Consider the following 10405-nt stretch of genomic DNA (forward strand, 5'->3'; position numbering starts at 1 on the left):
TAACTAAGGGCACAGCCATGTCAGGACCAGACCCCTTTCCCCTCGCAGGTGGCTTACTGGAAACCCCTACTCCACCCCAAGAAGTACATTTGCCTTTAGCCATTATCACCAGAGACAAAGGACAGTTGAGCAGATGAGTAACCCATCCACAACTTATCTTCCTTAGTTGTCCAGCAATGGCATTCCTTAGTAATCCACAGAAAAATTGTTCCACCCAGCAACCTTCCTGGTACTTTTCCACCAGCTCCCCATATATTTACCCCCAGTCTGTAAGTAGCAGTGGGCCTCTTCTAGCTTCTGCTAGAGACCCACTTCCGCAGGCTCTCTTTCCCAAATAAAGTGTGTACTGATATTGAACCACTTCCTGCCTATCCTTCCATGTCTCTTTTCAGTCTAACATTTGTCAGTTGTCTGCAAGGTGCTCTGTATTCACCACTGTGATGGCAGGCACTGGCATCTGCCCACTTTAGAGTGCACTGGCCTCTGCTATATGAGATGATAAAAAACTCATAACTTTAGCACAAAACATACCTGGATTAGAATAAAGATGCAACTACTTTGTGGCTATGAGCAAATTACTAAACTTAACTGGAACACAATTTTTAAGTCTGACAAATGGGACCAATAGTACTCACCTTTAAGAGTTGTTGTGAACACAGGAAATCAACACGAGTCAACTCCCTGTATAGCTATCCTTATCTCAACTAGCAAAAACCCTTGGTCCTTCCTATTATTGCTTATACTCTCTCTTCAACAAAATTAAAGATAAGGGCAAAATAGTTTCTGCTGGGTAGCAGGGTGGGGGGAGAGGGAGGGGACAATGGGGGGGAAGACAAATGACCCAAACATTGTATACAAATATGAATTTTTTTAAAAAAAGTTGTTATGAGGCATAAATAAGAGAATTCAAGTAACATGCCTGATCTGTAGTGGATTGTTAATTCCCTTGGGATCTTAGTGATTATACCTATAAGCTACAGGCCTATCCTCCTGTCCCTTTTCTTTTATAAAGCAAGATAGCAGGCAAAACTGTAAATATGAAATTTTAAGTCATATTTTAGTTTCCTAAAATAGAGAAAGTCTATTTTTATGGTCTATCAGGAAATTTCAAAACCACAGTGCTAGTCTCATTTTTCTTCATGACTCGTAGAAGTCCATGTTGTGGTCACCAGTCCCTATGTTGGCCCCCAATGATCTATACTGCCTAGTATTGTAAGAAAAATGATCTTTTCTATCAAAGTATTTGTTACCCTCTTAAATTACTTAAAAATTCCTCAGGTCACCATCTTAGGTGACTTGCATGTTTAAAGGGTCCTTGCTTCTTCTTTGGATTCCTGTACAACTCCATTGCCTGCCAAACTGTATGCCCTAACCCATCCCCCAAGCCTTTTAGTCACGAGAGAGATTGTGAACCTTTGGCATGGACATATCCTGGATACAACAGTGTCAGGAATATAAGGAGAAGCCACAGTTGGCCATTTTGTGCTCACATATCTGCTCAGTGGGAGTAAGTACGTGCTTGCACCCTTTTGATCAAAAGAAATTGCCTTGTCAAGATTTTCTGTCCCTTGTGTGTCTGTTTTTGGCACTGGAGGGTCTTTAATTCCAACAATTTGGTGGTTTGATCTGGGATTTTACATTCTGTCTGGGAAGAGGGGCCCCCAGCCCTTCCCCCGGGAGACACATCTTGCTGCCTGGTTGCTGCAGCCCCAAGGTTCAGCCAATGGTGACAACTTTCCAGATCTGCAAATGAACTCAGACTCCAGAATTTCTTAACAATGCAGGTAAAAGGCTCTGAAGACAGGGTCCGTGGTGGCCATGTAAGTTTTGCGCACAAATCAAGACAAGAAACATCACAGGCGTGATGAAGTAATTTCTTGGTGGTCAGGATACTGGAGGCTGTGTGATGTGTGAATGAGACATGTCAGGTGACATGAAGGGAAAGTGGAGTACTGATCCAAAGTTCTGAGGCAACCTCACACTGTTTAAGGCAGAATTAGATTCTTGAATCTAATCCAGGTCAGCAGTTTATACTGACCCACCGGTACCAAAAGGGATGAGGCCAGAGACAGACAAAGCAAAAAAGAATCAGAGTGCAAGAACCCTCCAAGGCAAAAAGGGGGAGTTGATCCCTGATAGAGCACAGTCGACCAGAAGAGAGAAATGGGAAATAAAGGCAGCAAAGAGGAGGGACAGAAAACAAAGGCCCAGGATAAAATACCCTCTGAAAACCCCCTAGGGAAGATGTCAAAATATTGCAATGATAGCCCTCGTACTAAAGGAAAAAAGAAACAAAGAATGGTTAAATACTGTTGTTTTATCTGGACCCAAGAAACAATCTTAAAGCCTTTGGTTTTTTTCTCCAAAATTTGGGTCTGACGAGGACTAGGTCTGTCAGCTATTAATTGAGTATGTAAACGACAAGACCCCAGTCACTCAAGAGGAGATGGAATATGCCCTCTGTTGGAGACACAGTCCTGTAGTCCTATTTCCACTTAAAGAAAAAGAAAAAAGAAAAAGAGAAAAAATTCAAAACCCCTTTTAACTGGGATTTACTCTCCTCCCTTTTCCCCCTCCTTATAACCCTGCTGTTTCTCCATCTCAGGTGCCAGAGCTGGCCCCCATGCCACCACCCTAGGCTTCCACTTCTCCACCTCCCCCTCCTAACCCTTCCACCTCCACCCCCCTTCCCTCCCTACCCGAAACCCTTCCCTACCATGACTTCAAAGGTAGTTAGAACAATGTCATCAAGACATTGAGAATCTACCTTTTCCTTAATCTGAAGAAGAAAAACCCCTCTCCCTCTTTTCTCTCAGGAGGTTCCCCTAACAGGAGGTGAAATTGGGTTTGTAAATGCCCCTCTTACCAGCTCTGAGGTCCAAATTTTTAAAAAGGATTTATAACCCCTTCTTGAGGATCCCTTCAGGGTCTCAGAACAGGTTGATCAATTTCTGAGACAACAGATATATACTTTGCCTGAGTTAATGTCTATTTTGGGAATCCTCTTCTTAGGGGAAAAAAGAGCCATGATCTATAGAGTGGCAATGGCTATCTGAAAGCGCAAACATCCCCAGGGACAAAGTGTCCTGGCAGCTGATGTTAAGTCTCCTGATCAAGATCCCCAATAGGATAACAACACCCCAGGGCACTGAGAAAATATAAGAGACTGGACAGATTTAATAATAAGGGGATAATCAGGGGAAGGTGATTAACACAACCATTAGCTTTATAAATTTCCTTGAAAGCTAGGGACTTTGTATTTCAAAGAATAAACAATTTGCTGAGATTGAAGTAAGATATCTGGGACATTTGATCAGTAAGGGCCAACAAAGAATTGGTCCAGAAAGAATAGAAGGAACCACTGGTCTCCCACTCCCAGGAGCAAAACAAGAATTAAGAAAGTTCCTTGGCTTAGTGGGATACTACCAGTTGTGGATAAACTCATATGCCCTTAAAACTAAGTCTTTACATCTCAAATTGACCGAAGAGGGACCAGACCCCCTTCTTTGGACCCCCAACAAGGAGATAAAACAAGTAGATGAGCTAAAATAAGCCCTTACCACAGCCCCAATGCTAGCCTTGCCTTCTCTTGAACAGCTGTTTCACCTCTTTGTAAATGTAAACAAGGGAGTTGCCCTTGGGGTGCTAACCCAAAAACATGGGGGTCAACATCAACCTATGGCCTTTTTATCTAATTCCTAGATCCTGTCACCTGAGGTTGGCCTAAGTGCATTCAGGCAATAGTGGCTATAGCACTTCTAACCAAAGAAGGTAGAAAAATCACCTTTGGGGAAGTCTAGTTAATAGCACTCCCCATCAAGTTAGAACTATCTTAAACCAAAAGGTGAGTAGAGGGCTGACAGATTCCAGGATCCTAAAGTATAAGGCTATCTTGCTAGAAAAGGATGACCTGACTTTAACTGCTGATAAGGCCCTAAATCCAGTCACTTTCTTGGAAGAGGAAGCAGGAAGGAGGAGCTCACACACACAAATGTTTGGATATTATTGGATACCAAAAGAAAGTAAGGCCAGACCTCAGGGAAACTCCTTTCCAGACTGGGTTCCACTTCTATATGGGTGGTCCTCTCGGGTAATTGAGGGAAAAAGACATAATGGGTAGGCCTTGACTATAATAGAATCAGGCTGACTCCCTAACAATTGGTCAACACAGACTTGTGAATTGTTCACCCTAAATCAGACTCTTAAAAATCAGTCCACTAAATTAGCCTTAGAGACCAAATTGCCTTGGATTAAATGCCTTCCCATAGCACTACTCAGGAGAAGGATGCCCCTCAGGATAAAGACAGCCCCTCAGAAGGACATTGGTCTCTCCCCTTATGAAATGCTTTATGGACATCCTTACCTTAGCTCTGTTACTGATATACCTTCCTTTGAAACCAAAGATTATTTCCTCAAAAATTATATGCTTGGATTTTCCTCTATCTTACTTTCTCTTAGGAAAAAGTGGTTGTTAGCACAGGCTCCTCCACTTGACTTTCCTGTTCACCTATACCAGCCTGGTGATCATGTGCTGATCAAGACCTGGAAAGAAAATAAGCTTGGGCCAGATTGGGAAGGATCCTTCCTGGTCCTGCTGATCATGGAGACAGCCATCCAGACTGCAGAGCAGGAGTGGACTCATCACACATGGGTTAACAAGGCGCCCCCACCTGACCAGAAGGAACAATGAACCATGCTCTCACATCCAGGAGACACCAGAGTAACCTTAAAAAGACTATAGTGAAATTATTCTTTCTCTTTCATCTGGGAAATGGTATGCTTATTATTAGTGTAACTCAGAGTACTTTTCCTTAACTGTTGAATTCAATGCATGCCAGATCCTTCTTTGTGGAGGTCTTATGTCCCAACTGCAGCTCCAAGGATATTCCTTTTATATGTGCCCCATCCTGGGACCCAGAGAGAAGCCTGATATCTGTCCAGAGTGGACAGATGTGGGGTAAAACACTGGGTATAAAGGATACACTTCTTCCTTTAATGACAATCCTAAGAACTGGACCAGACCCCGAGATGCTGGTAAGACTCCAATTTCCACCATTCAGAACAATTGACAGTCTTTCAACAGACTACAGTCAAAATTACAGATGTTTCAGACACATCTCTCTCCTACTTGTAAAGATAAACAATGTAACCCACTTAGATTAGTAATAGAAAGCCCTTGGAGTATGACATGAGAACCATCTATATTTCGTAGATATGGGTTGGGGCAGATGGCTCAGAGACAGATGCATTAGGTGCCTTTTAGCTCCATCTAGCTCCCAACCCCTCCCAGGTGACACCCAGATCTACCTCTGCTCCAGTGTTACCTCCACATTTGTACAACAGTTGAACTTAAGTAACCATAGTAGAAGTCAAGGACCTAAGACAAACTCTGGCTATTGAATTCAGGTACAGGGATAGACATTAAGTAAGAGGGATTGCTATGTTTGTACTACTAGGAGACCAGAGTCTCAGGTGGTCCCATTTTCATTAGGATGGTCTTAAGATCCAGATGGAATGCATTGCATGTTGGCTGTGTTTCAGGATGCCAAGGCTTGGGGCAATGAATCCTGCTGGATGCTACCACTACTGTTCCCAGAGGTCAGAGGTCCTGAGGGTCAGCCCCCAAGGACTATTAGGCCACCCACCCTAGATGCCAATTATACCTCATGTCTCACCAGACAGGGGGAACTATTGGCAAATGTGGGAAACCTAATGGGATGCAGTGAAACCCAGTCCTTCAACAGCCTCACAAACCAGTCCACACTCTCCATGGGCAGAGGTGATGTCTGTGGTACTGTGGAGGACTTTTATTTGAGACTCTCCCAGGGAGGCACCTATGCTTTGGTGCAGTTAGCAATGCCTTTCACCCTAGCATTTAGATCCGCAGCCCGGGCCATATCTAGAAAAAGGAGAGAAACAGACATAGACACTGCAGCCAACCGCAGAGGCTCCTTTGATCCCCATGCTTACATTGATGCCACTGGGGTTCCTAGAGGGTACCAAACGAATTTAAAGCCAGAAATCAAATTGAAGCAGGATTTGAATCAGTACTCTTCTGGTGGTCCACTATAAATAAAAATGTCAATTGAATTAATTATATTATTACAACCAACAAAGGTTTGTTAACTATACCAGGGATACCATCAAAAGAATTGCAGAGCAATTGGGACCAACTAGCCAGATGGCTTGGGAGAACAGGCTAGCATTAGACATGATGTTGGCTGAAAAGGGAGGAGCTTGCATAATGATTAGAGTTTTGTGTTGTATGTATATACCAAATAATACAACCCCTGATGGAACTATTACTAAGACCCTACAGGGATTAACTGCCCTATCTAACAAGCTAGCTAAAAACTCAGGTATAAATGATCCCTTCACTGACTTAATGGAAATTGGGTTGGGAGATGGAAGGGCTGGGTGACCTCAATCTTAACCTCCTTGATCATGGTGGCTGGAGTTTTAATTTTACTAGGATGTTGCATAATTCCTTGTGTCTGAGGACTAATACAGTGGTTAACTGAAACAGCCTTCACCAAACAATCACCCCGCCCTACCAAAATAACTTGTTTCTATTAGAAATGCAGGAAAATGAGAGCCAATGGCTCCTAAATGAGATTGAAGAAAATAATTTAAATTAAAAGAGGGGGAAAATTGTTAGAAAAATAATATTTTCTATCAAAGTATTTGTTACCCTCTTAAAATACTTAAAAATTCCTTAGGTCGCCATCTTAGGTGACTTGCATGTTTAAAGGGTCCTTGCTTCTTCTTTGGATTCTTGTACAACTCCATTGCCTGCCAAACTGTATGCCCTAACCCATCCTCCAAGCCTTTTAGCCAATCAAGGGAGATTGTGAAACTTTGGCATGGATAAATCCTGGGTTGGGGCAGGTACAATTGCGTCAGGGATATAAGGAGGAGCCACAGTTGGCCATTTTGTGCTCGCATGTCTGCTCAGCAGGAGTAAGTACACGCTTGCACCCTTTTGATCAAAAGAAATTGCCTTGTCAAGATTTTCTGTCTCTTGCATGTCTGTTTTCAGCACTGGAGGGTCTTTAATTCCAATAGTATTCACACTTTGCCACATAGAATAGGGGTGGTCCTTATTACCAGAGGATATTATGAAAGTCACAGAGTATGATTTCCAAAGTTAGGTCATCAGTGCTGTGAGTTCTACCTTACTCTCCCTTGGATCACCCACTCTAGAAGAAGGAGCTTTCATATTGGGGGTGGGGAGCACTCTACTCACCCTAAGGATAGTCCCCAGAACAAAGACTGAGGTCTTGCTAAAAAACAGCACAAATTTATTTTCCACATGGAAACAGATCCCTCAGTCCCAGAATGGCATTCAGCAGCTCAGTTTACAACCTCACCAGAGACTCTGAGCCAGAACCACCTGACTAAGCCACTCTCTATGTAAGACAAAAAATGTTCACTGAGTTAAACTGATAAGTTTCAGAGCAATTTGCCATGTAGCAATAGATAACTAATACATATGCAACAGTCCACTTTTGAAAAGCCACAATCAGATGACCAGGTGTTTTTCAGAGGCTCAAACATGATGCAAAGACATGTCTCCTTTGTTTTCCAACACACTTCAGCAGTTTATTTTGCAGATAGTTTTCATTATTATTTTTTTATTTTCAGCTTTGGTTTATGTGTTGCTGAAACAAAAGTACTAGCATAATAAAAAGCAGACAAACTGATCATGAAAAACTAGGACCTAAAAATGTTAGAAGTGTTTCAAAGGAACTAACTCCAACCTTGTAAATATAATTTATTTTCCCACCAGGAAACAGGGCAGAAATGCAGTTTTTAGTTTCAGGGAGTTCAAAAGATACAATCTAAAGGCTTTTTGAAGCACAGATATGAATGAAAACCAACAAACATTCCTGTCTTCCTGCAGGCAGAGCTATGCATTTGGTAGCTGAGTTGTTTCAAATGCCATCATGTTATCTCACAAATTTAAGGGACAAAAATTAAACAAAGCACTGAGATTATCTTTATGACAGGTGGAGATTAAAAGTTGAAATTAAAGAACTTGAGGACTGGGATGGAATATGGTAGCATGAAATAAGTGAAAAAAATTTTCATAAAAATGTATTTCTTTAGCCAAATTTAACATACATTAAGTTCTAAGAGATTAAAGTTATAATTCTCAAATTCTTCTATTATTCTCTTAATTTTCCATACTTTACTCTTAAACCTACCCTGCATATTCCGCAGGTACACATTCATATCCACTCCACCTTCCCCTTATACACATAAACCTCTTTCTTGCTTGCAATAACTATAAATTTCCATAGCTCAACAAAAGAAGGGTGAAATGCCAAATTTTTGGTCACAGCATGCTAAATTCAGTATATAGTTAAATTTAAGCAAAAAATCTGCATGCCCAAATGCAAAGACTATATTTTAGCTCTCAAAAGAATCTACATCCTTTTGGCTCTTTTTAAACTGGTTCCCATGTTTACAGAAATGGCTGCTTAGTTCTGCGCCTCCCAGTAGGATTAGCTAATCCTGCACCTGCTATTTACACAGTCACAAACGCATCTCTATCCCACAAGAATGCTGAGCCACCCTAGAGTTGAAGCTGGCATAGCAAATCCATCACTTATAGAGAAGATATTCTAAAGTTGTTACAAAATGCTTATTCTTTCTGTAAAATTACAGCCCAGAATTTAGTTTAGAAAAATTCCTTTCTGTACTTAAGAAACAATAGAACAGAAATGTGTACCAACAAACTTTTCATTCTGATCCATAGGCACTGTACTAAATTCAATTCTACCATCAAAGATTTTCAAAATATTCAATTCTATTGCTTAATCTCAGTTACTATCTAAAAATTATTCACAAAAGTATTCTAATTGTATCATAGTTTCCATCTTAAATGTCAATATCCCTGAAAGGTCCACTGAGGACTTGGTCTTAATGTTGTTGCAATCATCAGTTCATTTTTATTCAAATCCTTCATTCCCAAATTATTGTTAGTGACCTACAATTAGCAGATTGAATTGAGATGAAATGCAAAAACAAAAAATACATTAGATTACCTTAGGGCATTTCAAACATCAACATACATAGTTAGCAAAGTAACTGAGGCTACATTTCATAAATATTTTACTGCTTCATACTGCTAATTATATATTTGAAATGCTGAAATTTTTCATTGGAGAGAAGAGCTAAACTATGAGTCTGTTTTAGAATATGCAGGTCTCCTTTTGTTGGAGAAAGAATTGAAGTATCACATATTTTTTGAGATACCCAAATTTTTGACCTTCAATTGGTTTCACTTATTAATAGATGTTTATCCAGCTTTAAACTTTATACAAGGTATACAGATATTGAAACATCACATGATACCACATAAATATGTGCAATTTTGTGTTAAATTTTAAAATTTTTAAATAGGGGTCTTCAGTCAATTTTTCTTTTGAGTATATCTTGAGAAACCATAAGATAGCTCCATTTCAGTTATTTGTTTCCACCACCACCCTAGAACATAAACTTAAAATGACTGGATTCATGCCCTATTCTGCCCACATACGCAACAGAACTTCTTTATACAGTACTATTTTCTAAGATGCACATGTTTCAAATTCAGGATAAAATACAGAGGCAAATTGCCTTTTTAAACATTTTAAAGTCTTCCACAATAAAATCTAAAATTGGAGCAATGTTAAAATAGAGGACATCGTGATAAAGAATCACTGAAGTCTCTGGAATTAGTATTATAAATGTGGTTCTCTTTCAAGACAAGTTTTTACCTTTTTTATTTTTTTAATCAAAGCAGGTTCAACAAAAGAAGATCTTCAGATTCTGAAACAGAATCTCAAAGAACTAGGCCATGTTAATAGCAATACAGAGTAATTGGGTGCATCTGAAAGATACCATTGTTCACATTTCCTATAGTTGTTAAAATAACTCTCTGAAAGGGGTAGATATTCTTATAGCCCCACACCATTCATAATGCCACTTGGGCATAAGAGCAGCCATATCTGTCAAAACAATATTAAAATAATTTTCCAGTTTCTCTAACCTAGGTTTCCGATGCTAAAAGGGTCACATTCATGGAGTAGCTGCCTTCAGGTTTTCAGGGAGAGAATCCAACTCTACTACTGATAATTGAGAGATAACCCCCTAAACACCCTGAGCAGTGCTTCTCAAACTGCACTGTGTATCAGAAGCACCTGCAAGGTGTCAAACACACAGATTTTTGGGCCTCACCTCTGAGTTTCTCATTCAGTAAGCCTGGGCTGGGACTTGAGAAAACATTTCCAGGAGACACTGATGCTATTGGCCTAGAGAACAATAAAAATGGTAGGGGAACAAGCTCTGCATAGCTTTAAAAGGTATACTACATAGACCAGTGAGTCCAATGTGCACTCAAGGCTGAAACCAGAAAAGA

The 10405-nt window shown here is 40.4% G+C and overlaps 1 pseudogene; it reads left to right on the forward strand.

The window, feature by feature from the left end:
- The window catches only part of LOC109677584 (uncharacterized), a 76389-nt pseudogene extending 69813 nt beyond the window's left edge, over positions 1–6576 (forward strand).
- Positions 6577–10405: the final 3829 nt, after the last annotated feature.

This window comes from Castor canadensis, chromosome 10 (assembly GCF_047511655.1).
Source record: "Castor canadensis chromosome 10, mCasCan1.hap1v2, whole genome shotgun sequence".
NCBI lineage: Eukaryota > Metazoa > Chordata > Mammalia > Rodentia > Castoridae > Castor > Castor canadensis.